Below are 22,460 nucleotides of genomic sequence, written 5' to 3' on the forward strand. Positions count from 1 at the left end.
AATTCCTACTTTTTGTTGACCCCTTGCTCAACACTCTGTGAAGACAAAAGTAATGTTGTAAAATACACAGTCCTCCATTCCAATGAAACTGTGTGGCGTTCCATCGTTAACTCTGACATCGCAGTTCCGCTCATCCGCCCGCGTCTCTTGCGCAGATGTGTATAGATGGGGGATTAGCTCAAATGGTAGAGCGCTCGCTTAGCATGCGAGAGGTAGCGGGATCGATGCCCGCATCCTCCACACACATGCTTTTCCATCTTGAACCCCAGAGACAAACACTCATTTTCTGCACCTTCCGCTCGCTAGGAATGAGGATCAAAGGCTGGCAAAACCTTAGCTGGGGTATCCTTCGATAGCTCAGCTGGTAGAGCGGAGGACTGTAGATTGACAAAATTTTGAGAAAACTGTAATCCTTAGGTCGCTGGTTCGATTCCGGCTCGAAGGAACTTTTACGTCACGTTGATAACACACCGTCTTTCTTGTTGACCCTTTCCCGTTTGCATCCCATGATACAACAGCGTCTTCCTTACTCCACCGCTTTAGTGGAAAACGGCCCACATCTCTGGCAAACCATTTTTGGGCTTCTACCTGCCAGGGTAATTACCTATTACTGTTACCCTGACTCAATTAAAAAAGGGGAGTCGGGCAGCTTGCTAGAAAGAGTTACAGAGTTCAGCTGGGTAGGGTTGAGGATCAAAGGCCAAAAAAGACTCTTGTGGGGTATCCTTTCATAGCTCAGTGGCCATCAAGTTCCCCCTTTTTAGCCTCACTGCACCTCAGTCCAGAGCACAAAAAAAAAGCAACAAGGGCAAGAGTGCTATCTCCCACTTTCCATTTCATCTACTAGGGCATTGGAGAAGAACTAAAGTCAGTAGCGACCCTTATTGGCAGCAGCCCACTACTTTGTTTGAAGACAAAGTGCTTTGTATTTGACTTAATACCTCTAGCGACCCGTTTTGTCTGCTTCCACTTTTGGGAGTCTGATTACTTTTTACCGGTTGTATCACACCTTTCTAAAATTCCTACTTTTTGTTGACCCCTTGCTCAACACTCTGTGAAGACAAAAGAAATGTTGTAAAATACACAGTCCTCCATTCCAATGAAACTGTGTGGCGTTCCATCGTTAACTCTGACATCGCAGTTCCGCTCATCCGCCCGCGTCTCTTGCGCAGATGTGTATAGATGGGGGATTAGCTCAAATGGTAGAGCGCTCGCTTAGCATGCGAGAGGTAGCGGGATCGATGCCCGCATCCTCCACACACATGCTTTTCCATCTTGAACCCCAGAGACAAACACTCATTTTCTGCACCTTCCGCTCGCTAGGAATGAGGATCAAAGGCTGGCAAAACCTTAGCTGGGGTATCCTTCGATAGCTCAGCTGGTAGAGCGGAGGACTGTAGATTGACAAAATGTTGAGAAAACTGTAATCCTTAGGTCGCTGGTTCGATTCCGGCTCGAAGGAACTTTTACGTCACGTTGATAACACACCGTCTTTCTTGTTGACCCTTTCCCGTTTGCATCCCATGATACAACAGCGTCTTCCTTACTCCACCGCTTTAGTGGAAAACGGCCCACATCTCTGGCAAACCATTTTTGGGCTTCTACCTGCCAGGGTAATTACCTATTACTGTTACCCTGACTCAATTAAAAAAGGGGAGTCGGGCAGCTTGCTAGAAAGAGTTACAGAGTTCAGCTGGGTAGGGTTGAGGATCAAAGGCCAAAAAAGACTCTTGTGGGGTATCCTTTCATAGCTCAGTGGCCATCAAGTTCCCCCTTTTTAGCCTCACTGCACCTCAGTCCAGAGCACAAAAAAAAGCAACAAGGGCAAGAGTGCTATCTCCCACTTTCCATTTCATCTACTAGGGCATTGGAGAAGAACTAAAGTCAGTAGCGACCCTTATTGGCAGCAGCCCACTACTTTGTTTGAAGACAAAGTGCTTTGTATTTGACTTAATACCTCTAGCTACCCGTTTTGTCTGCTTCCACTTTTGGGAGTCTGATTACTTTTTACCGGTTGTATCACACCTTTCTAAAATTCCTACTTTTTGTTGACCCCTTGCTCAACACTCTGTGAAGACAAAAGAAATGTTGTAAAATACACAGTCCTCCATTCCAATGAAACTGTGTGGCGTTCCATCGTTAACTCTGACATCGCAGTTCCGCTCATCCGCCCGCGTCTCTTGCGCAGATGTGTATAGATGGGGGATTAGCTCAAATGGTAGAGCGCTCGCTTAGCATGCGAGAGGTAGCGGGATCGATGCCCGCATCCTCCACACACATGCTTTTCCATCTTGAACCCCAGAGACAAACACTCATTTTCTGCACCTTCCGCTCGCTAGGAATGAGGATCAAAGGCTGGCAAAACCTTAGCTGGGGTATCCTTCGATAGCTCAGCTGGTAGAGCGGAGGACTGTAGATTGACAAAATGTTGAGAAAACTGTAATCCTTAGGTCGCTGGTTCGATTCCGGCTCGAAGGAACTTTTACGTCACGTTGATAACACACCGTCTTTCTTGTTGACCCTTTCCCGTTTGCATCCCATGATACAACAGCGTCTTCCTTACTCCACCGCTTTAGTGGAAAACGGCCCACATCTCTGGCAAACCATTTTTGGGCTTCTACCTGCCAGGGTAATTACCTATTACTGTTACCCTGACTCAATTAAAAAAGGGGAGTCGGGCAGCTTGCTAGAAAGAGTTACAGAGTTCAGCTGGGTAGGGTTGAGGATCAAAGGCCAAAAAAGACTCTTGTGGGGTATCCTTTCATAGCTCAGTGGCCATCAAGTTCCCCCTTTTTAGCCTCACTGCACCTCAGTCCAGAGCACAAAAAAAAAGCAACAAGGGCAAGAGTGCTATCTCCCACTTTCCATTCCATCTACTAGGTCATTGGAGAAGAACTAAAGTCAGTAGCGACCCTTATTGGCAGCAGCCCACTACTTTGTTTGAAGACAAAGTGCTTTGTATTTGACTTAATACCTCTAGCGACCCGTTTTGTCTGCTTCCACTTTTGGGAGTCTGATTACTTTTTACCGGTTGTATCACACCTTTCTAAAATTCCTACTTTTTGTTGACCCCTTGCTCAACACTCTGTGAAGACAAAAGAAATGTTGTAAAATACACAGTCCTCCATTCCAATGAAACTGTGTGGCGTTCCATCGTTAACTCTGACATCGCAGTTCCGCTCATCCGCCCGCGTCTCTTGCGCAGATGTGTATAGATGGGGGATTAGCTCAAATGGTAGAGCGCTCGCTTAGCATGCGAGAGGTAGCGGGATCGATGCCCGCATCCTCCACACACATGCTTTTCCATCTTGAACCCCAGAGACAAACACTCATTTTCTGCACCTTCCGCTCGCTAGGAATGAGGATCAAAGGCTGGCAAAACCTTAGCTGGGGTATCCTTCGATAGCTCAGCTGGTAGAGCGGAGGACTGTAGATTGACAAAATGTTGAGAAAACTGTAATCCTTAGGTCGCTGGTTCGATTCCGGCTCGAAGGAACTTTTACGTCACGTTGATAACACACCGTCTTTCTTGTTGACCCTTTCCCGTTTGCATCCCATGATACAACAGCGTCTTCCTTACTCCACCGCTTTAGTGGAAAACGGCCCACATCTCTGGCAAACCATTTTTGGGCTTCTACCTGCCAGGGTAATTACCTATTACTGTTACCCTGACTCAATTAAAAAAGGGGAGTCGGGCAGCTTGCTAGAAAGAGTTACAGAGTTCAGCTGGGTAGGGTTGAGGATCAAAGGCCAAAAAAGACTCTTGTGGGGTATCCTTTCATAGCTCAGTGGCCATCAAGTTCCCCCTTTTTAGCCTCACTGCACCTCAGTCCAGAGCACAAAAAAAAGCAACAAGGGCAAGAGTGCTATCTCCCACTTTCCATTCCATCTACTAGGTCATTGGAGAAGAACTAAAGTCAGTAGCGACCCTTATTGGCAGCAGCCCACTACTTTGTTTGAAGACAAAGTGCTTTGTATTTGACTTAATACCTCTAGCGACCCGTTTTGTCTGCTTCCACTTTTGGGAGTCTGATTACTTTTTACCGGTTGTATCACACCTTTCTAAAATTCCTACTTTTTGTTGACCCCTTGCTCAACACTCTGTGAAGACAAAAGAAATGTTGTAAAATACACAGTCCTCCATTCCAATGAAACTGTGTGGCGTTCCATCGTTAACTCTGACATCGCAGTTCCGCTCATCCGCCCGCGTCTCTTGCGCAGATGTGTATAGATGGGGGATTAGCTCAAATGGTAGAGCGCTCGCTTAGCATGCGAGAGGTAGCGGGATCGATGCCCGCATCCTCCACACACATGCTTTTCCATCTTGAACCCCAGAGACAAACACTCATTTTCTGCACCTTCCGCTCGCTAGGAATGAGGATCAAAGGCTGGCAAAACCTTAGCTGGGGTATCCTTTGATAGCTCAGCTGGTAGAGCGGAGGACTGTAGATTGACAAAATGTTGAGAAAACTGTAATCCTTAGGTCGCTGGTTCGATTCCGGCTCGAAGGAACTTTTACGTCACGTTGATAACACACCGTCTTTCTTGTTGACCCTTTCCCGTTTGCATCCCATGATACAACAGCGTCTTCCTTACTCCACCGCTTTAGTGGAAAACGGCCCACATCTCTGGCAAACCATTTTTGGGCTTCTACCTGCCAGGGTAATTACCTATTACTGTTACCCTGACTCAATTAAAAAAGGGGAGTTGGGCAGCTTGCTAGAAAGAGTTACAGAGTTCAGCTGGGTAGGGTTGAGGATCAAAGGCCAAAAAAGACTCTTGTGGGGTATCCTTTCATAGCTCAGTGGCCATCAAGTTCCCCCTTTTTAGCCTCACTGCACCTCAGTCCAGAGCACAAAAAAAAGCAACAAGGGCAAGAGTGCTATCTCCCACTTTCCATTTCATCTACTAGGGCATTGGAGAAGAACTAAAGTCAGTAGCGACCCTTATTGGCAGCAGCCCACTACTTTGTTTGAAGACAAAGTGCTTTGTATTTGACTTAATACCTCTAGCGACCCGTTTTGTCTGCTTCCACTTTTGGGAGTCTGATTACTTTTTACCGGTTGTATCACACCTTTCTAAAATTCCTACTTTTTGTTGACCCCTTGCTCAACACTCTGTGAAGACAAAAGTAATGTTGTAAAATACACAGTCCTCCATTCCAATGAAACTGTGTGGCGTTCCATCGTTAACTCTGACATCGCAGTTCCGCTCATCCGCCCGCGTCTCTTGCGCAGATGTGTATAGATGGGGGATTAGCTCAAATGGTAGAGCGCTCGCTTAGCATGCGAGAGGTAGCGGGATCGATGCCCGCATCCTCCACACACATGCTTTTCCATCTTGAACCCCAGAGACAAACACTCATTTTCTGCACCTGCCGCTCGCTAGGAATGAGGATCAAAGGCTGGCAAAACCTTAGCTGGGGTATCCTTCGATAGCTCAGCTGGTAGAGCGGAGGACTGTAGATTGACAAAATTTTGAGAAAACTGTAATCCTTAGGTCGCTGGTTCGATTCCGGCTCGAAGGAACTTTTACGTCACGTTGATAACACACCGTCTTTCTTGTTGACCCTTTCCCGTTTGCATCCCATGATACAACAGCGTCTTCCTTACTCCACCGCTTTAGTGGAAAACGGCCCACATCTCTGGCAAACCATTTTTGGGCTTCTACCTGCCAGGGTAATTACCTATTACTGTTACCCTGACTCAATTAAAAAAGGGGAGTCGGGCAGCTTGCTAGAAAGAGTTACAGAGTTCAGCTGGGTAGGGTTGAGGATCAAAGGCCAAAAAAGACTCTTGTGGGGTATCCTTTCATAGCTCAGTGGCCATCAAGTTCCCCCTTTTTAGCCTCACTGCACCTCAGTCCAGAGCACAAAAAAAAAGCAACAAGGGCAAGAGTGCTATCTCCCACTTTCCATTTCATCTACTAGGGCATTGGAGAAGAACTAAAGTCAGTAGCGACCCTTATTGGCAGCAGCCCACTACTTTGTTTGAAGACAAAGTGCTTTGTATTTGACTTAATACCTCTAGCGACCCGTTTTGTCTGCTTCCACTTTTGGGAGTCTGATTACTTTTTACCGGTTGTATCACACCTTTCTAAAATTCCTACTTTTTGTTGACCCCTTGCTCAACACTCTGTGAAGACAAAAGAAATGTTGTAAAATACACAGTCCTCCATTCCAATGAAACTGTGTGGCGTTCCATCGTTAACTCTGACATCGCAGTTCCGCTCATCCGCCCGCGTCTCTTGCGCAGATGTGTATAGATGGGGGATTAGCTCAAATGGTAGAGCGCTCGCTTAGCATGCGAGAGGTAGCGGGATCGATGCCCGCATCCTCCACACACATGCTTTTCCATCTTGAACCCCAGAGACAAACACTCATTTTCTGCACCTTCCGCTCGCTAGGAATGAGGATCAAAGGCTGGCAAAACCTTAGCTGGGGTATCCTTCGATAGCTCAGCTGGTAGAGCGGAGGACTGTAGATTGACAAAATGTTGAGAAAACTGTAATCCTTAGGTCGCTGGTTCGATTCCGGCTCGAAGGAACTTTTACGTCACGTTGATAACACACCGTCTTTCTTGTTGACCCTTTCCCGTTTGCATCCCATGATACAACAGCGTCTTCCTTACTCCACCGCTTTAGTGGAAAACGGCCCACATCTCTGGCAAACCATTTTTGGGCTTCTACCTGCCAGGGTAATTACCTATTACTGTTACCCTGACTCAATTAAAAAAGGGGAGTCGGGCAGCTTGCTAGAAAGAGTTACAGAGTTCAGCTGGGTAGGGTTGAGGATCAAAGGCCAAAAAAGACTCTTGTGGGGTATCCTTTCATAGCTCAGTGGCCATCAAGTTCCCCCTTTTTAGCCTCACTGCACCTCAGTCCAGAGCACAAAAAAAAGCAACAAGGGCAAGAGTGCTATCTCCCACTTTCCATTTCATCTACTAGGGCATTGGAGAAGAACTAAAGTCAGTAGCGACCCTTATTGGCAGCAGCCCACTACTTTGTTTGAAGACAAAGTGCTTTGTATTTGACTTAATACCTCTAGCTACCCGTTTTGTCTGCTTCCACTTTTGGGAGTCTGATTACTTTTTACCGGTTGTATCACACCTTTCTAAAATTCCTACTTTTTGTTGACCCCTTGCTCAACACTCTGTGAAGACAAAAGAAATGTTGTAAAATACACAGTCCTCCATTCCAATGAAACTGTGTGGCGTTCCATCGTTAACTCTGACATCGCAGTTCCGCTCATCCGCCCGCGTCTCTTGCGCAGATGTGTATAGATGGGGGATTAGCTCAAATGGTAGAGCGCTCGCTTAGCATGCGAGAGGTAGCGGGATCGATGCCCGCATCCTCCACACACATGCTTTTCCATCTTGAACCCCAGAGACAAACACTCATTTTCTGCACCTTCCGCTCGCTAGGAATGAGGATCAAAGGCTGGCAAAACCTTAGCTGGGGTATCCTTCGATAGCTCAGCTGGTAGAGCGGAGGACTGTAGATTGACAAAATGTTGAGAAAACTGTAATCCTTAGGTCGCTGGTTCGATTCCGGCTCGAAGGAACTTTTACGTCACGTTGATAACACACCGTCTTTCTTGTTGACCCTTTCCCGTTTGCATCCCATGATACAACAGCGTCTTCCTTACTCCACCGCTTTAGTGGAAAACGGCCCACATCTCTGGCAAACCATTTTTGGGCTTCTACCTGCCAGGGTAATTACCTATTACTGTTACCCTGACTCAATTAAAAAAGGGGAGTCGGGCAGCTTGCTAGAAAGAGTTACAGAGTTCAGCTGGGTAGGGTTGAGGATCAAAGGCCAAAAAAGACTCTTGTGGGGTATCCTTTCATAGCTCAGTGGCCATCAAGTTCCCCCTTTTTAGCCTCACTGCACCTCAGTCCAGAGCACAAAAAAAAAGCAACAAGGGCAAGAGTGCTATCTCCCACTTTCCATTCCATCTACTAGGTCATTGGAGAAGAACTAAAGTCAGTAGCGACCCTTATTGGCAGCAGCCCACTACTTTGTTTGAAGACAAAGTGCTTTGTATTTGACTTAATACCTCTAGCGACCCGTTTTGTCTGCTTCCACTTTTGGGAGTCTGATTACTTTTTACCGGTTGTATCACACCTTTCTAAAATTCCTACTTTTTGTTGACCCCTTGCTCAACACTCTGTGAAGACAAAAGAAATGTTGTAAAATACACAGTCCTCCATTCCAATGAAACTGTGTGGCGTTCCATCGTTAACTCTGACATCGCAGTTCCGCTCATCCGCCCGCGTCTCTTGCGCAGATGTGTATAGATGGGGGATTAGCTCAAATGGTAGAGCGCTCGCTTAGCATGCGAGAGGTAGCGGGATTGATGCCCGCATCCTCCACACACATGCTTTTCCATCTTGAACCCCAGAGACAAACACTCATTTTCTGCACCTTCCGCTCGCTAGGAATGAGGATCAAAGGCTGGCAAAACCTTAGCTGGGGTATCCTTCGATAGCTCAGCTGGTAGAGCGGAGGACTGTAGATTGACAAAATGTTGAGAAAACTGTAATCCTTAGGTCGCTGGTTCGATTCCGGCTCGAAGGAACTTTTACGTCACGTTGATAACACACCGTCTTTCTTGTTGACCCTTTCCCGTTTGCATCCCATGATACAACAGCGTCTTCCTTACTCCACCGCTTTAGTGGAAAACGGCCCACATCTCTGGCAAACCATTTTTGGGCTTCTACCTGCCAGGGTAATTACCTATTACTGTTACCCTGACTCAATTAAAAAAGGGGAGTCGGGCAGCTTGCTAGAAAGAGTTACAGAGTTCAGCTGGGTAGGGTTGAGGATCAAAGGCCAAAAAAGACTCTTGTGGGGTATCCTTTCATAGCTCAGTGGCCATCAAGTTCCCCCTTTTTAGCCTCACTGCACCTCAGTCCAGAGCACAAAAAAAAAGCAACAAGGGCAAGAGTGCTATCTCCCACTTTCCATTTCATCTACTAGGGCATTGGAGAAGAACTAAAGTCAGTAGCGACCCTTATTGGCAGCAGCCCACTACTTTGTTTGAAGACAAAGTGCTTTGTATTTGACTTAATACCTCTAGCGACCCGTTTTGTCTGCTTCCACTTTCGGGAGTCTGATTACTTTTTACCGGTTGTATCACACCTTTCTAAAATTCCTACTTTTTGTTGACCCCTTGCTCAACACTCTGTGAAGACAAAAGAAATGTTGTAAAATACACAGTCCTCCATTCCAATGAAACTGTGTGGCGTTCCATCGTTAACTCTGACATCGCAGTTCCGCTCATCCGCCCGCGTCTCTTGCGCAGATGTGTATAGATGGGGGATTAGCTCAAATGGTAGAGCGCTCGCTTAGCATGCGAGAGGTAGCGGGATCGATGCCCGCATCCTCCACACACATGCTTTTCCATCTTGAACCCCAGAGACAAACACTCATTTTCTGCACCTTCCGCTCGCTAGGAATGAGGATCAAAGGCTGGCAAAACCTTAGCTGGGGTATCCTTCGATAGCTCAGCTGGTAGAGCGGAGGACTGTAGATTGACAAAATGTTGAGAAAACTGTAATCCTTAGGTCGCTGGTTCGATTCCGGCTTGAAGGAACTTTTACGTCACGTTGATAACACATCGTCTTTCTTGTTGACCCTTTCCCGTTTGCATCCCATGATACAACAGCGTCTTCCTTACTCCACCGCTTTAGTGGAAAACGGCCCACATCTCTGGCAAACCATTTTTGGGCTTCTACCTGCCAGGGTAATTACCTATTACTGTTACCCTGACTCAATTAAAAAAGGGGAGTCGGGCAGCTTGCTAGAAAGAGTTACAGAGTTCAGCTGGGTAGGGTTGAGGATCAAAGGCCAAAAAAGACTCTTGTGGGGTATCCTTTCATAGCTCAGTGGCCATCAAGTTCCCCCTTTTTAGCCTCACTGCACCTCAGTCCAGAGCACAAAAAAAAAGCAACAAGGGCAAGAGTGCTATCTCCCACTTTCCATTTCATCTACTAGGGCATTGGAGAAGAACTAAAGTCAGTAGCGACCCTTATTGGCAGCAGCCCACTACTTTGTTTGAAGACAAAGTGCTTTGTATTTGACTTAATACCTCTAGCGACCCGTTTTGTCTGCTTCCACTTTTGGGAGTCTGATTACTTTTTACCGGTTGTATCACACCTTTCTAAAATTCCTACTTTTTGTTGACCCCTTGCTCAACACTCTGTGAAGACAAAAGAAATGTTGTAAAATACACAGTCCTCCATTCCAATGAAACTGTGTGGCGTTCCATCGTTAACTCTGACATCGCAGTTCCGCTCATCCGCCCGCGTCTCTTGCGCAGATGTGTATAGATGGGGGATTAGCTCAAATGGTAGAGCGCTCGCTTAGCATGCGAGAGGTAGTGGGATCGATGCCCGCATCCTCCACACACATGCTTTTCCATCTTGAACCCCAGAGACAAACACTCATTTTCTGCACCTTCCGCTCGCTAGGAATGAGGATCAAAGGCTGGCAAAACCTTAGCTGGGGTATCCTTCGATAGCTCAGCTGGTAGAGCGGAGGACTGTAGATTGACAAAATGTTGAGAAAACTATAATCCTTAGGTCGCTGGTTCGATTCCGGCTCGAAGGAACTTTTACGTCACGTTGATAACACACCGTCTTTCTTGTTGACCCTTTCCCGTTTGCATCCCATGATACAACAGCGTCTTCCTTACTCCACCGCTTTAGTGGAAAATGGCCCACATCTCTGGCAAACCATTTTTGGGCTTCTACCTGCCAGGGTAATTACCTATTACTGTTACCCTGACTCAATTAAAAAAGGGGAGTCGGGCAGCTTGCTAGAAAGAGTTACAGAGTTCAGCTGGGTAGGGTTGAGGATCAAAGGCCAAAAAAGACTCTTGTGGGGTATCCTTTCATAGCTCAGTGGCCATCAAGTTCCCCCTTTTTAGCCTCACTGCACCTCAGTCCAGAGCAGCAAAAAAAAGCAACAAGGGCAAGAGTGCTATCTCCCACTTTCCATTTCATCTACTAGGGCATTGGAGAAGAACTAAAGTCAGTAGCGACCCTTATTGGCAGCAGCCCACTACTTTGTTTGAAGACAAAGTGCTTTGTATTTGACTTAATACCTCTAGCGACCCGTTTTGTCTGCTTCCACTTTTGGGAGTCTGATTACTTTTTACCGGTTGTATCACACCTTTCTAAAATTCCTACTTTTTGTTGACCCCTTGCTCAACACTCTGTGAAGACAAAAGAAATGTTGTAAAATACACAGTCCTCCATTCCAATGAAACTGTGTGGCGTTCCATCGTTAACTCTGACATCGCAGTTCCGCTCATCCGCCCGCGTCTCTTGCGCAGATGTGTATAGATGGGGGATTAGCTCAAATGGTAGAGCGCTCGCTTAGCATGCGAGAGGTAGCGGGATCGATGCCAGCATCCTCCACACACATGCTTTTCCATCTTGAACCCCAGAGACAAACACTCATTTTCTGCACCTTCCGCTCGCTAGGAATGAGGATCAAAGGCTGGCAAAACCTTAGCTGGGGTATCCTTCGATAGCTCAGCTGGTAGAGCGGAGGACTGTAGATTGACAAAATGTTGAGAAAACTGTAATCCTTAGGTCGCTGGTTTGATTCCGGCTCGAAGGAACTTTTACGTCACGTTGATAACACACCGTCTTTCTTGTTGACCCTTTCCCGTTTGCATCCCATGATACAACAGCGTCTTCCTTACTCCACCGCTTTAGTGGAAAACGGCCCACATCTCTGGCAAACCATTTTTGGGCTTCTACCTGCCAGGGTAATTACCTATTACTGTTACCCTGACTCAATTAAAAAAGGGGAGTCGGGCAGCTTGCTAGAAAGAGTTACAGAGTTCAGCTGGGTAGGGTTGAGGATCAAAGGCCAAAAAAGACTCTTGTGGGGTATCCTTTCATAGCTCAGTGGCCATCAAGTTCCCCCTTTTTAGCCTCACTGCACCTCAGTCCAGAGCACAAAAAAAAAGCAACAAGGGCAAGAGTGCTATCTCCCACTTTCCATTTCATCTACTAGGGCATTGGAGAAGAACTAAAGTCAGTAGCGACCCTTATTGGCAGCAGCCCACTACTTTGTTTGAAGACAAAGTGCTTTGTATTTGACTTAATACCTCTAGCGACCCGTTTTGTCTGCTTCCACTTTTGGGAGTCTGATTACTTTTTACCGGTTGTATCACACCTTTCTAAAATTCCTACTTTTTGTTGACCCCTTGCTCAACACTCTGTGAAGACAAAAGAAATGTTGTAAAATACACAGTCCTCCATTCCAATGAAACTGTGTGGCGTTCCATCGTTAACTCTGACATCGCAGTTCCGCTCATCCGCCCGCGTCTCTTGCGCAGATGTGTATAGATGGGGGATTAGCTCAAATGGTAGAGCGCTCGCTTAGCATGCGAGAGGTAGCGGGATCGATGCCCGCATCCTCCACACACATGCTTTTCCATCTTGAACCCCAGAGACAAACACTCATTTTCTGCACCTTCCGCTCGCTAGGAATGAGGATCAAAGGCTGGCAAAACCTTAGCTGGGGTATCCTTCGATAGCTCAGCTGGTAGAGCGGAGGACTGTAGATTGACAAAATGTTGAGAAAACTGTAATTCTTAGGTCGCTGGTTCGATTCCGGCTCGAAGGAACTTTTACGTCACGTTGATAACACACCGTCTTTCTTGTTGACCCTTTCCCGTTTGCATCCCATGATACAACAGCGTCTTCCTTACTCCACCGCTTTAGTGGAAAACGGCCCACATCTCTGGCAAACCATTTTTGGGCTTCTACCTGCCAGGGTAATTACCTATTACTGTTACCCTGACTCAATTAAAAAAGGGGAGTCGGGCAGCTTGCTAGAAAGAGTTACAGAGTTCAGCTGGGTAGGGTTGAGGATCAAAGGCCAAAAAAGACTCTTGTGGGGTATCCTTTCATAGCTCAGTGGCCATCAAGTTCCCCCTTTTTAGCCTCACTGCACCTCAGTCCAGAGCACAAAAAAAAAGCAACAAGGGCAAGAGTGCTATCTCCCACTTTCCATTCCATCTACTAGGTCATTGGAGAAGAACTAAAGTCAGTAGCGACCCTTATTGGCAGCAGCCCACTACTTTGTTTGAAGACAAAGTGCTTTGTATTTGACTTAATACCTCTAGCGACCCGTTTTGTCTGCTTCCACTTTTGGGAGTCTGATTACCTTTTACCGGTTGTATCACACCTTTCTAAAATTCCTACTTTTTGTTGACCCCTTGCTCAACACTCTGTGAAGACAAAAGAAATGTTGTAAAATACACAGTCCTCCATTCCAATGAAACTGTGTGGCGTTCCATCGTTAACTCTGACATCGCAGTTCCGCTCATCCGCCCGCGTCTCTTGCGCAGATGTGTATAGATGGGGGATTAGCTCAAATGGTAGAGCGCTCGCTTAGCATGCGAGAGGTAGCGGGATCGATGCCCGCATCCTCCACACACATGCTTTTCCATCTTGAACCCCAGAGACAAACACTCATTTTCTGCACCTTCCGCTCGCTAGGAATGAGGATCAAAGGCTGGCAAAACCTTAGCTGGGGTATCCTTCGATAGCTCAGCTGGTAGAGCGGAGGACTGTAGATTGACAAAATGTTGAGAAAACTGTAATCCTTAGGTCGCTGGTTCGATTCCGGCTCGAAGGAACTTTTACGTCACGTTGATAACACACCGTCTTTCTTGTTGACCCTTTCCCGTTTGCATCCCATGATACAACAGCGTCTTCCTTACTCCACCGCTTTAGTGGAAAACGGCCCACATCTCTGGCAAACCATTTTTGGGCTTCTACCTGCCAGGGTAATTACCTATTACTGTTACCCTGACTCAATTAAAAAAGGGGAGTCGGGCAGCTTGCTAGAAAGAGTTACAGAGTTCAGCTGGGTAGGGTTGAGGATCAAAGGCCAAAAAAGACTCTTGTGGGGTATCCTTTCATAGCTCAGTGGCCATCAAGTTCCCCCTTTTTAGCCTCACTGCACCTCAGTCCAGAGCACAAAAAAAAAGCAACAAGGGCAAGAGTGCTATCTCCCACTTTCCATTTCATCTACTAGGGCATTGGAGAAGAACTAAAGTCAGTAGCGACCCTTATTGGCAGCAGCCCACTACTTTGTTTGAAGACAAAGTGCTTTGTATTTGACTTAATACCTCTAGCGACCCGTTTTGTCTGCTTCCACTTTTGGGAGTCTGATTACTTTTTACCGGTTGTATCACACCTTTCTAAAATTCCTACTTTTTGTTGACCCCTTGCTCAACACTCTGTGAAGACAAAAGAAATGTTGTAAAATACACAGTCCTCCATTCCAATGAAACTGTGTGGCGTTCCATCGTTAACTCTGACATCGCAGTTCCGCTCATCCGCCCGCGTCTCTTGCGCAGATGTGTATAGATGGGGGATTAGCTCAAATGGTAGAGCGCTCGCTTAGCATGCGAGAGGTAGCGGGATCGATGCCCGCATCCTCCACACACATGCTTTTCCATCTTGAACCCCAGAGACAAACACTCATTTTCTGCACCTTCCGCTCGCTAGGAATGAGGATCAAAGGCTGGCAAAACCTTAGCTGGGGTATCCTTCGATAGCTCAGCTGGTAGAGCGGAGGACTGTAGATTGACAAAATGTCGAGAAAACTGTAATCCTTAGGTCGCTGGTTCGATTCCGGCTCAAAGGAACTTTTACGTCACGTTGATAACACACCGTCTTTCTTGTTGACCCTTTCCCGTTTGCATCCCATGATACAACAGCGTCTTCCTTACTCCACCGCTTTAGTGGAAAACGGCCCACATCTCTGGCAAACCATTTTTGGGCTTCTACCTGCCAGGGTAATTACCTATTACTGTTACCCTGACTCAATTAAAAAAGGGGAGTCGGGCAGCTTGCTAGAAAGAGTTACAGAGTTCAGCTGGGTAGGGTTGAGGATCAAAGGCCAAAAAAGACTCTTGTGGGGTATCCTTTCATAGCTCAGTGGCCATCAAGTTCCCCCTTTTTAGCCTCACTGCACCTCAGTCCAGAGCACAAAAAAAAAAGCAACAAGGGCAAGAGTGCTATCTCCCACTTTCCATTCCATCTACTAGGTCATTGGAGAAGAACTAAAGTCAGTAGCGACCCTTATTGGCAGCAGCCCACTACTTTGTTTGAAGACAAAGTGCTTTGTATTTGACTTAATACCTCTAGCGACCCGTTTTGTCTGCTTCCACTTTTGGGAGTCTGATTACTTTTTACCGGTTGTATCACACCTTTCTAAAATTCCTACTTTTTGTTGACCCCTTGCTCAACACTCTGTGAAGACAAAAGAAATGTTGTAAAATACACAGTCCTCCATTCCAATGAAACTGTGTGGCGTTCCATCGTTAACTCTGACATCGCAGTTCCGCTCATCCGCCCGCGTCTCTTGCACAGATGTGTATAGATGGGGGATTAGCTCAAATGGTAGAGCGCTCGCTTAGCATGCGAGAGGTAGTGGGATCGATGCCCGCATCCTCCACACACATGCTTTTCCATCTTGAACCCCAGAGACAAACACTCATTTTCTGCACCTTCCGCTCGCTAGGAATGAGGATCAAAGGCTGGCAAAACCTTAGCTGGGGTATCCTTCGATAGCTCAGCTGGTAGAGCGGAGGACTGTAGATTGACAAAATGTCGAGAAAACTGTAATCCTTAGGTCGCTGGTTCGATTCCGGCTCGAAGGAACTTTTACGTCACGTTGATAACACACCGTCTTTCTTGTTGACCCTTTCCCGTTTGCATCCCATGATACAACAGCGTCTTCCTTACTCCACCGCTTTAGTGGAAAACGGCCCACATCTCTGGCAAACCATTTTTGGGCTTCTACCTGCCAGGGTAATTACCTATTACTGTTACCCTGACTCAATTAAAAAAGGGGAGTCGGGCAGCTTGCTAGAAAGAGTTACAGAGTTCAGCTGGGTAGGGTTGAGGATCAAAGGCCAAAAAAGACTCTTGTGGGGTATCCTTTCATAGCTCAGTGGCCATCAAGTTCCCCCTTTTTAGCCTCACTGCACCTCAGTCCAGAGCACAAAAAAAAAAGCAACAAGGGCAAGAGTGCTATCTCCCACTTTCCATTTCATCTACTAGGGCATTGGAGAAGAACTAAAGTCAGTAGCGACCCTTATTGGCAGCAGCCCACTACTTTGTTTGAAGACAAAGTGCTTTGTATTTGACTTAATACCTCTAGCGACCCGTTTTGTCTGCTTCCACTTTTGGGAGTCTGATTACTTTTTACCGGTTGTATCACACCTTTCTAAAATTCCTACTTTTTGTTGACCCCTTGCTCAACACTCTGTGAAGACAAAAGAAATGTTGTAAAATACACAGTCCTCCATTCCAATGAAACTGTGTGGCGTTCCATCGTTAACTCTGACATCGCAGTTCCGCTCATCCGCCCGCGTCTCTTGCGCAGATGTGTATAGATGGGGGATTAGCTCAAATGGTAGAGCGCTCGCTTAGCATGCGAGAGGTAGCGGGATCGATGCCCGCATCCTCCACACACATGCTTTTCCATCTTGAACCCCAGAGACAAACACTCATTTTCTGCACCTTCCGCTCGCTAGGAATGAGGATCAAAGGCTGGCAAAACCTTAGCTGGGGTATCCTTCGATAGCTCAGCTGGTAGAGCGGAGGACTGTAGAGTGACAAAATGTTGAGAAAACTGTAATCCTTAGGTTGCTGGTTCGATTCCGGCTCGAAGGAACTTTTACGTCACGTTGATAACACACCGTCTTTCTTGTTGACCCTTTCCCGTTTGCATCCCATGATACAACAGCGTCTTCCTTACTCCACCGCTTTAGTGGAAAACGGCCCACATCTCTGGCAAACCATTTTTGGGCTTCTACCTGCCAGGGTAATTACCTATTACTGTTACCCTGACTCAATTAAAAAAGGGGAGTCGGGCAGCTTGCTAGAAAGAGTTACAGAGTTCAGCTGGGTAGGGTTGAGGATCAAAGGCCAAAAAAGACTCTTGTGGGGTATCCTTTCATAGCTCAGTGGCCATCAAGTTCCCCCTTTTTAGCCTCACTGCACCTCAGTCCAGAGCACAAAAAAAAAGCAACAAGGGCAAGAGTGCTATCTCCCACTTTCCATTTCATCTACTAGGGCATTGGAGAAGAACTAAAGTCAGTAGCGACCCTTATTGGCAGCAGCCCACTACTTTGTTTAAAGACAAAGTGCTTTGTATTTGACTTAATACCTCTAGCGACCCGTTTTGTCTGCTTCCACTTTTGGGAGTCTGATTACTTTTTACCGGTTGTATCACACCTTTCTAAAATTCCTACTTTTTGTTGACCCCTTGCTCAACACTCTGTGAAGACAAAAGAAATGTTGTAAAATACACAGTCCTCCATTCCAATGAAACTGTGTGGCGTTCCATCGTTAACTCTGACATCGCAGTTCCGCTCATCCGCCCGCGTCTCTTGCGCAGATGTGTATAGATGGGGGATTAGCTCAAATGGTAGAGCGCTCGCTTAGCATGCGAGAAGTAGCGGGATCGATGCCCGCATCCTCCACACACATGCTTTTCCATCTTGAACCCCAGAGACAAACACTCATTTTCTGCACCTTCCGCTCGCTAGGAATGAGGATCAAAGGCTGGCAAAACCTTAGCTGGGGTATCCTTCGATAGCTCAGCTGGTGGAGCCGAGGACTGTAGATTGACAAAATGTTGAGAAAACTGTAATCCTTAGGTCGCTGGTTCGATTCCGGCTCGAAGGAACTTTTACGTCACGTTGATAACACACCGTCTTTCTTGTTGACCCTTTCCCGTTTGCATCCCATGATACAACAGCGTCTTCCTTACTCCACCGCTTTAGTGGAAAACGGCCCACATCTCTGGCAAACCATTTTTGGGCTTCTACCTGCCAGGGTAATTACCTATTACTGTTACCCTGACTCAATTAAAAAAGGGGAGTCGGGCAGCTTGCTAGAAAGAGTTACAGAGTTCAGCTGGGTAGGGTTGAGGATCAAAGGCCAAAAAAGACTCTTGTGGGGTATCCTTTCATAGCTCAGTGGCCATCAAGTTCCCCCTTTTTAGCCTCACTGCACCTCAGTCCAGAGCACAAAAGAAAAGCAACAAGGGCAAGAGTGCTATCTCCCACTTTCCATTCCATCTACTAGGTCATTGGAGAAGAACTAAAGTCAGTAGCGACCCTTATTGGCAGCAGCCCACTACTTTGTTTGAAGACAAAGTGCTTTGTATTTGACTTAATACCTCTAGCGACCCGTTTTGTCTGCTTCCACTTTTGGGAGTCTGATTACTTTTTACCGGTTGTATCACACCTTTCTAAAATTCCTACTTTTTGTTGACCCCTTGCTCAACACTCTGTGAAGACAAAAGAAATGTTGTAAAATACACAGTCCTCCATTCCAATGAAACTGTGTGGCGTTCCATCGTTAACTCTGACATCGCAGTTCCGCTCATCCGCCCGCGTCTCTTGCGCAGATGTGTATAGATGGGGGATTAGCTCAAATGGTAGAGCGCTCGCTTAGCATGCGAGAGGTAGCGGGATCGATGCCCGCATCCTCCACACACATGCTTTTCCATCTTGAACCCCAGAGACAAACACTCATTTTCTGCACCTTCCGCTCGCTAGGAATGAGGATCAAAGGCTGGCAAAACCTTAGCTGGGGTATCCTTCGATAGCTCAGCTGGTAGAGCGGAGGACTGTAGATTGACAAAATGTTGAGAAAACTGTAATCCTTAGGTCGCTGGTTCGATTCCGGCTCGAAGGAACTTTTACGTCACGTTGATAACACACCGTCTTTCTTGTTGACCCTTTCCCGTTTGCATCCCATGATACAACAGCGTCTTCCTTACTCCACCGCTTTAGTGGAAAACGGCCCACATCTCTGGCAAACCATTTTTGGGCTTCTACCTGCCAGGGTAATTACCTATTACTGTTACCCTGACTCAATTAAAAAAGGGGAGTCGGGCAGCTTGCTAGAAAGAGTTACAGAGTTCAGCTGGGTAGGGTTGAGGATCAAAGGCCAAAAAAGACTCTTGTGGGGTATCCTTTCATAGCTCAGTGGCCATCAAGTTCCCCCTTTTTAGCCTCACTGCACCTCAGTCCAGAGCACACAAAAAAGCAACAAGGGCAAGAGTGCTATCTCCCACTTTCCATTTCATCTACTAGGGCATTGGAGAAGAACTAAAGTCAGTAGCGACCCTTATTGGCAGCAGCCCACTACTTTGTTTGAAGACAAAGTGCTTTGTATTTGACTTAATACCTCTAGCGACCCGTTTTGTCTGCTTCCACTTTTGGGAGTCTGATTACTTTTTACCGGTTGTATCACACCTTTCTAAAATTCCTACTTTTTGTTGACCCCTTGCTCAACACTCTGTGAAGACAAAAGAAATGTTGTAAAATACACAGTCCTCCATTCCAATGAAACTGTGTGGCGTTCCATCGTTAACTCTGACATCGCAGTTCCGCTCATCCGCCCGCGTCTCTTGCGCAGATGTGTATAGATGGGGGATTAGCTCAAATGGTAGAGCGCTCGCTTAGCATGCGAGAGGTAGCGGGATCGATGCCCGCATCCTCCACACACATGCTTTTCCATCTTGAACCCCAGAGACAAACACTCATTTTCTGCACCTTCCGCTCGCTAGGAATGAGGATCAAAGGCTGGCAAAACCTTAGCTGAGGTATCCTTCGATAGCTCAGCTGGTAGAGCGGAGGACTGTAGATTGACAAAATGTTGAGAAAACTGTAATCCTTAGGTCGCTGGTTCGATTCCGGCTCGAAGGAACTTTTACGTCACGTTGATAACACACCGTCTTTCTTGTTGACCCTTTCCCGTTTGCATCCCATGATACAACAGCGTCTTCCTTACTCCACCGCTTTAGTGGAAAACGGCCCACATCTCTGGCAAACCATTTTTGGGCTTCTACCTGCCAGGGTAATTACCTATTACTGTTACCCTGACTCAATTAAAAAAGGGGAGTCGGGCAGCTTGCTAGAAAGAGTTACAGAGTTCAGCTGGGTAGGGTTGAGGATCAAAGGCCAAAAAAGACTCTTGTGGGGTATCCTTTCATAGCTCAGTGGCCATCAAGTTCCCCCTTTTTAGCCTCACTGCACCTCAGTCCAGAGCACACAAAAAAGCAACAAGGGCAAGAGTGCTATCTCCCACTTTCCATTTCATCTACTAGGGCATTGGAGAAGAACTAAAGTCAGTAGCGACCCTTATTGGCAGCAGCCCACTACTTTGTTTGAAGACAAAGTGCTTTGTATTTGACTTAATACCTCTAGCGACCCGTTTTGTCTGCTTCCACTTTTGGGAGTCTGATTACTTTTTACCGGTTGTATCACACCTTTCTAAAATTCCTACTTTTTGTTGACCCCTTGCTCAACACTCTGTGAAGACAAAAGAAATGTTGTAAAATACACAGTCCTCCATTCCAATGAAACTGTGTGGCGTTCCATCGTTAACTCTGACATCGCAGTTCCGCTCATCCGCCCGCGTCTCTTGCGCAGATGTGTATAGATGGGGGATTAGCTCAAATGGTAGAGCGCTCGCTTAGCATGCGAGAGGTAGCGGGATCGATGCCCGCATCCTCCACACACATGCTTTTCCATCTTGAACCCCAGAGACAAACACTCATTTTCTGCACCTTCCGCTCGCTAGGAATGAGGATCAAAGGCTGGCAAAACCTTAGCTGGGGTATCCTTCGATAGCTCAGCTGGTAGAGCGGAGGACTGTAGATTGACAAAATGTTGAGAAAACTGTAATCCTTAGGTCGCTGGTTCGATTCCGGCTCGAAGGAACTTTTACGTCACGTTGATAACACACCGTCTTTCTTGTTGACCCTTTCCCGTTTGCATCCCATGATACAACAGCGTCTTCCTTACTCCACCGCTTTAGTGGAAAACGGCCCACATCTCTGGCAAACCATTTTTGGGCTTCTACCTGCCAGGGTAATTACCTATTACTGTTACCCTGACTCAATTAAAAAAGGGGAGTCGGGCAGCTTGCTAGAAAGAGTTACAGAGTTCAGCTGGGTAGGGTTGAGGATCAAAGGCCAAAAAAGACTCTTGTGGGGTATCCTTTCATAGCTCAGTGGCCATCAAGTTCCCCCTTTTTAGCCTCACTGCACCTCAGTCCAGAGCACAAAAAAAAAGCAACAAGGGCAAGAGTGCTATCTCCCACTTTCCATTCCATCTACTAGGGCATTGGAGAAGAACTAAAGTCAGTAGCGACCCTTATTGGCAGCAGCCCACTACTTTGTTTGAAGACAAAGTGCTTTGTATTTGACTTAATACCTCTAGCGACCCGTTTTGTCTGCTTCCACTTTTGGGAGTCTGATTACTTTTTACCGGTTGTATCACACCTTTCTAAAATTCCTACTTTTTGTTGACCCCTTGCTCAACACTCTGTGAAGACAAAAGAAATGTTGTAAAATACACAGTCCTCCATTCCAATGAAACTGTGTGGCGTTCCATCGTTAACTCTGACATCGCAGTTCCGCTCATCCGCCCGCGTCTCTTGCACAGATGTGTATAGATGGGGGATTAGCTCAAATGGTAGAGCGCTCGCTTAGCATGCGAGAGGTAGCGAGATCGATGCCCGCATCCTCCACACACATGCTTTTCCATCTTGAACCCCAGAGACAAACACTCATTTTCTGCACCTTCCGCTCGCTAGGAATGAGGATCAAAGGCTGGCAAAACCTTAGCTGGGGTATCCTTCGATAGCTCAGCTGGTAAAGCGGAGGACTGTAGATTGACAAAATGTTGAGAAAACTGTAATCTTTAGGTCGCTGGTTCGATTCCGGCTCGAAGGAACTTTTACGTCACGTTGATAACACACCGTCTTTCTTGTTGACCCTTTCCCGTTTGCATCCCATGATACAACAGCGTCTTCCTTACTCCACCGCTTTAGTGGAAAACGGCCCACATCTCTGGCAAACCATTTTTGGGCTTCTACCTGCCAGGGTAATTACCTATTACTGTTACCCTGACTCAATTAAAAAAGGGGAGTCGGGCAGCTTGCTAGAAAGAGTTACAGAGTTCAGCTGGGTAGGGTTGAGGATCAAAGGCCAAAAAAGACTCTTGTGGGGTATCCTTTCATAGCTCAGTGGCCATCAAGTTCCCCCTTTTTAGCCTCACTGCACCTCAGTCCAGAGCACAAAAAAAAAGCAACAAGGGCAAGAGTGCTATCTCCCACTTTCCATTTCATCTACTAGGGCATTGGAGAAGAACTAAAGTCAGTAGCGACCCTTATTGGCAGCAGCCCACTACTTTGTTTGAAGACAAAGTGCTTTGTATTTGACTTAATACCTCTAGCGACCCGTTTTGTCTGCTTCCACTTTTGGGAGTCTGATTACTTTTTACCGGTTGTATCACACCTTTCTAAAATTCCTACTTTTTGTTGACCCCTTGCTCAACACTCTGTGAAGACAAAAGAAATGTTGTAAAATATACAGGTAGTGGGATCGATTCTTCT

General features: G+C 46.6%; 37 non-coding genes across 37 annotated transcripts; all 37 read left to right on the forward strand.

Moving 5' to 3' along the window:
- The first annotated feature begins 167 nt into the window (after positions 1-167).
- Positions 168-240, forward strand: TRNAA-AGC (transfer RNA alanine (anticodon AGC)). Its single transcript has one exon. It is a non-coding gene; the product is annotated as a tRNA-Ala (tRNA).
- Positions 241-346: 106 nt separating this feature from the next.
- On the forward strand, positions 347-445 carry TRNAY-GUA (transfer RNA tyrosine (anticodon GUA)). The gene is made up of 2 exons: positions 347-383; positions 410-445. It is a non-coding gene; the product is annotated as a tRNA-Tyr (tRNA).
- Positions 446-1,184: 739 nt separating this feature from the next.
- Positions 1,185-1,257, forward strand: TRNAA-AGC (transfer RNA alanine (anticodon AGC)). Its single transcript has one exon. It is a non-coding gene; the product is annotated as a tRNA-Ala (tRNA).
- Positions 1,258-1,363: 106 nt separating this feature from the next.
- TRNAY-GUA (transfer RNA tyrosine (anticodon GUA)) lies at positions 1,364-1,462 on the forward strand. Its single transcript has 2 exons — positions 1,364-1,400; positions 1,427-1,462. It is a non-coding gene; the product is annotated as a tRNA-Tyr (tRNA).
- A 738-nt stretch (positions 1,463-2,200) lies between these two features.
- TRNAA-AGC (transfer RNA alanine (anticodon AGC)) lies at positions 2,201-2,273 on the forward strand. The gene has a single exon. It is a non-coding gene; the product is annotated as a tRNA-Ala (tRNA).
- A 106-nt stretch (positions 2,274-2,379) lies between these two features.
- TRNAY-GUA (transfer RNA tyrosine (anticodon GUA)) lies at positions 2,380-2,478 on the forward strand. Its single transcript has 2 exons — positions 2,380-2,416; positions 2,443-2,478. It is a non-coding gene; the product is annotated as a tRNA-Tyr (tRNA).
- Positions 2,479-3,217: 739 nt separating this feature from the next.
- On the forward strand, positions 3,218-3,290 carry TRNAA-AGC (transfer RNA alanine (anticodon AGC)). The gene has a single exon. It is a non-coding gene; the product is annotated as a tRNA-Ala (tRNA).
- Positions 3,291-3,396: 106 nt separating this feature from the next.
- Positions 3,397-3,495, forward strand: TRNAY-GUA (transfer RNA tyrosine (anticodon GUA)). Its single transcript has 2 exons — positions 3,397-3,433; positions 3,460-3,495. It is a non-coding gene; the product is annotated as a tRNA-Tyr (tRNA).
- A 738-nt stretch (positions 3,496-4,233) lies between these two features.
- On the forward strand, positions 4,234-4,306 carry TRNAA-AGC (transfer RNA alanine (anticodon AGC)). The gene has a single exon. It is a non-coding gene; the product is annotated as a tRNA-Ala (tRNA).
- Positions 4,307-4,412: 106 nt separating this feature from the next.
- Positions 4,413-4,511, forward strand: TRNAY-GUA (transfer RNA tyrosine (anticodon GUA)). Its single transcript has 2 exons — positions 4,413-4,449; positions 4,476-4,511. It is a non-coding gene; the product is annotated as a tRNA-Tyr (tRNA).
- Positions 4,512-5,249: 738 nt separating this feature from the next.
- On the forward strand, positions 5,250-5,322 carry TRNAA-AGC (transfer RNA alanine (anticodon AGC)). The gene has a single exon. It is a non-coding gene; the product is annotated as a tRNA-Ala (tRNA).
- Positions 5,323-5,428: 106 nt separating this feature from the next.
- Positions 5,429-5,527, forward strand: TRNAY-GUA (transfer RNA tyrosine (anticodon GUA)). Its single transcript has 2 exons — positions 5,429-5,465; positions 5,492-5,527. It is a non-coding gene; the product is annotated as a tRNA-Tyr (tRNA).
- Positions 5,528-6,266: 739 nt separating this feature from the next.
- Positions 6,267-6,339, forward strand: TRNAA-AGC (transfer RNA alanine (anticodon AGC)). The gene has a single exon. It is a non-coding gene; the product is annotated as a tRNA-Ala (tRNA).
- Positions 6,340-6,445: 106 nt separating this feature from the next.
- TRNAY-GUA (transfer RNA tyrosine (anticodon GUA)) lies at positions 6,446-6,544 on the forward strand. The gene is made up of 2 exons: positions 6,446-6,482; positions 6,509-6,544. It is a non-coding gene; the product is annotated as a tRNA-Tyr (tRNA).
- A 738-nt stretch (positions 6,545-7,282) lies between these two features.
- Positions 7,283-7,355, forward strand: TRNAA-AGC (transfer RNA alanine (anticodon AGC)). Its single transcript has one exon. It is a non-coding gene; the product is annotated as a tRNA-Ala (tRNA).
- Positions 7,356-7,461: 106 nt separating this feature from the next.
- On the forward strand, positions 7,462-7,560 carry TRNAY-GUA (transfer RNA tyrosine (anticodon GUA)). The gene is made up of 2 exons: positions 7,462-7,498; positions 7,525-7,560. It is a non-coding gene; the product is annotated as a tRNA-Tyr (tRNA).
- Positions 7,561-8,478: 918 nt separating this feature from the next.
- On the forward strand, positions 8,479-8,577 carry TRNAY-GUA (transfer RNA tyrosine (anticodon GUA)). Its single transcript has 2 exons — positions 8,479-8,515; positions 8,542-8,577. It is a non-coding gene; the product is annotated as a tRNA-Tyr (tRNA).
- A 739-nt stretch (positions 8,578-9,316) lies between these two features.
- TRNAA-AGC (transfer RNA alanine (anticodon AGC)) lies at positions 9,317-9,389 on the forward strand. Its single transcript has one exon. It is a non-coding gene; the product is annotated as a tRNA-Ala (tRNA).
- Positions 9,390-9,495: 106 nt separating this feature from the next.
- Positions 9,496-9,594, forward strand: TRNAY-GUA (transfer RNA tyrosine (anticodon GUA)). Its single transcript has 2 exons — positions 9,496-9,532; positions 9,559-9,594. It is a non-coding gene; the product is annotated as a tRNA-Tyr (tRNA).
- A 739-nt stretch (positions 9,595-10,333) lies between these two features.
- On the forward strand, positions 10,334-10,406 carry TRNAA-AGC (transfer RNA alanine (anticodon AGC)). Its single transcript has one exon. It is a non-coding gene; the product is annotated as a tRNA-Ala (tRNA).
- A 106-nt stretch (positions 10,407-10,512) lies between these two features.
- Positions 10,513-10,611, forward strand: TRNAY-GUA (transfer RNA tyrosine (anticodon GUA)). Its single transcript has 2 exons — positions 10,513-10,549; positions 10,576-10,611. It is a non-coding gene; the product is annotated as a tRNA-Tyr (tRNA).
- A 918-nt stretch (positions 10,612-11,529) lies between these two features.
- On the forward strand, positions 11,530-11,628 carry TRNAY-GUA (transfer RNA tyrosine (anticodon GUA)). The gene is made up of 2 exons: positions 11,530-11,566; positions 11,593-11,628. It is a non-coding gene; the product is annotated as a tRNA-Tyr (tRNA).
- A 739-nt stretch (positions 11,629-12,367) lies between these two features.
- TRNAA-AGC (transfer RNA alanine (anticodon AGC)) lies at positions 12,368-12,440 on the forward strand. The gene has a single exon. It is a non-coding gene; the product is annotated as a tRNA-Ala (tRNA).
- Positions 12,441-12,546: 106 nt separating this feature from the next.
- TRNAY-GUA (transfer RNA tyrosine (anticodon GUA)) lies at positions 12,547-12,645 on the forward strand. Its single transcript has 2 exons — positions 12,547-12,583; positions 12,610-12,645. It is a non-coding gene; the product is annotated as a tRNA-Tyr (tRNA).
- Positions 12,646-13,384: 739 nt separating this feature from the next.
- Positions 13,385-13,457, forward strand: TRNAA-AGC (transfer RNA alanine (anticodon AGC)). The gene has a single exon. It is a non-coding gene; the product is annotated as a tRNA-Ala (tRNA).
- Positions 13,458-13,563: 106 nt separating this feature from the next.
- TRNAY-GUA (transfer RNA tyrosine (anticodon GUA)) lies at positions 13,564-13,662 on the forward strand. Its single transcript has 2 exons — positions 13,564-13,600; positions 13,627-13,662. It is a non-coding gene; the product is annotated as a tRNA-Tyr (tRNA).
- Positions 13,663-14,401: 739 nt separating this feature from the next.
- TRNAA-AGC (transfer RNA alanine (anticodon AGC)) lies at positions 14,402-14,474 on the forward strand. Its single transcript has one exon. It is a non-coding gene; the product is annotated as a tRNA-Ala (tRNA).
- Positions 14,475-15,419: 945 nt separating this feature from the next.
- TRNAA-AGC (transfer RNA alanine (anticodon AGC)) lies at positions 15,420-15,492 on the forward strand. The gene has a single exon. It is a non-coding gene; the product is annotated as a tRNA-Ala (tRNA).
- Positions 15,493-15,598: 106 nt separating this feature from the next.
- On the forward strand, positions 15,599-15,697 carry TRNAY-GUA (transfer RNA tyrosine (anticodon GUA)). Its single transcript has 2 exons — positions 15,599-15,635; positions 15,662-15,697. It is a non-coding gene; the product is annotated as a tRNA-Tyr (tRNA).
- A 740-nt stretch (positions 15,698-16,437) lies between these two features.
- TRNAA-AGC (transfer RNA alanine (anticodon AGC)) lies at positions 16,438-16,510 on the forward strand. Its single transcript has one exon. It is a non-coding gene; the product is annotated as a tRNA-Ala (tRNA).
- A 106-nt stretch (positions 16,511-16,616) lies between these two features.
- TRNAY-GUA (transfer RNA tyrosine (anticodon GUA)) lies at positions 16,617-16,715 on the forward strand. Its single transcript has 2 exons — positions 16,617-16,653; positions 16,680-16,715. It is a non-coding gene; the product is annotated as a tRNA-Tyr (tRNA).
- Positions 16,716-18,471: 1,756 nt separating this feature from the next.
- On the forward strand, positions 18,472-18,544 carry TRNAA-AGC (transfer RNA alanine (anticodon AGC)). The gene has a single exon. It is a non-coding gene; the product is annotated as a tRNA-Ala (tRNA).
- Positions 18,545-18,650: 106 nt separating this feature from the next.
- TRNAY-GUA (transfer RNA tyrosine (anticodon GUA)) lies at positions 18,651-18,749 on the forward strand. Its single transcript has 2 exons — positions 18,651-18,687; positions 18,714-18,749. It is a non-coding gene; the product is annotated as a tRNA-Tyr (tRNA).
- A 738-nt stretch (positions 18,750-19,487) lies between these two features.
- TRNAA-AGC (transfer RNA alanine (anticodon AGC)) lies at positions 19,488-19,560 on the forward strand. The gene has a single exon. It is a non-coding gene; the product is annotated as a tRNA-Ala (tRNA).
- A 106-nt stretch (positions 19,561-19,666) lies between these two features.
- On the forward strand, positions 19,667-19,765 carry TRNAY-GUA (transfer RNA tyrosine (anticodon GUA)). Its single transcript has 2 exons — positions 19,667-19,703; positions 19,730-19,765. It is a non-coding gene; the product is annotated as a tRNA-Tyr (tRNA).
- A 738-nt stretch (positions 19,766-20,503) lies between these two features.
- Positions 20,504-20,576, forward strand: TRNAA-AGC (transfer RNA alanine (anticodon AGC)). The gene has a single exon. It is a non-coding gene; the product is annotated as a tRNA-Ala (tRNA).
- Positions 20,577-20,682: 106 nt separating this feature from the next.
- On the forward strand, positions 20,683-20,781 carry TRNAY-GUA (transfer RNA tyrosine (anticodon GUA)). Its single transcript has 2 exons — positions 20,683-20,719; positions 20,746-20,781. It is a non-coding gene; the product is annotated as a tRNA-Tyr (tRNA).
- The last annotated feature ends 1,679 nt before the right edge of the window (positions 20,782-22,460 follow it).

This window comes from Hyperolius riggenbachi, chromosome 4, assembly GCF_040937935.1.
Source record: "Hyperolius riggenbachi isolate aHypRig1 chromosome 4, aHypRig1.pri, whole genome shotgun sequence".
NCBI lineage: Eukaryota > Metazoa > Chordata > Amphibia > Anura > Hyperoliidae > Hyperolius > Hyperolius riggenbachi.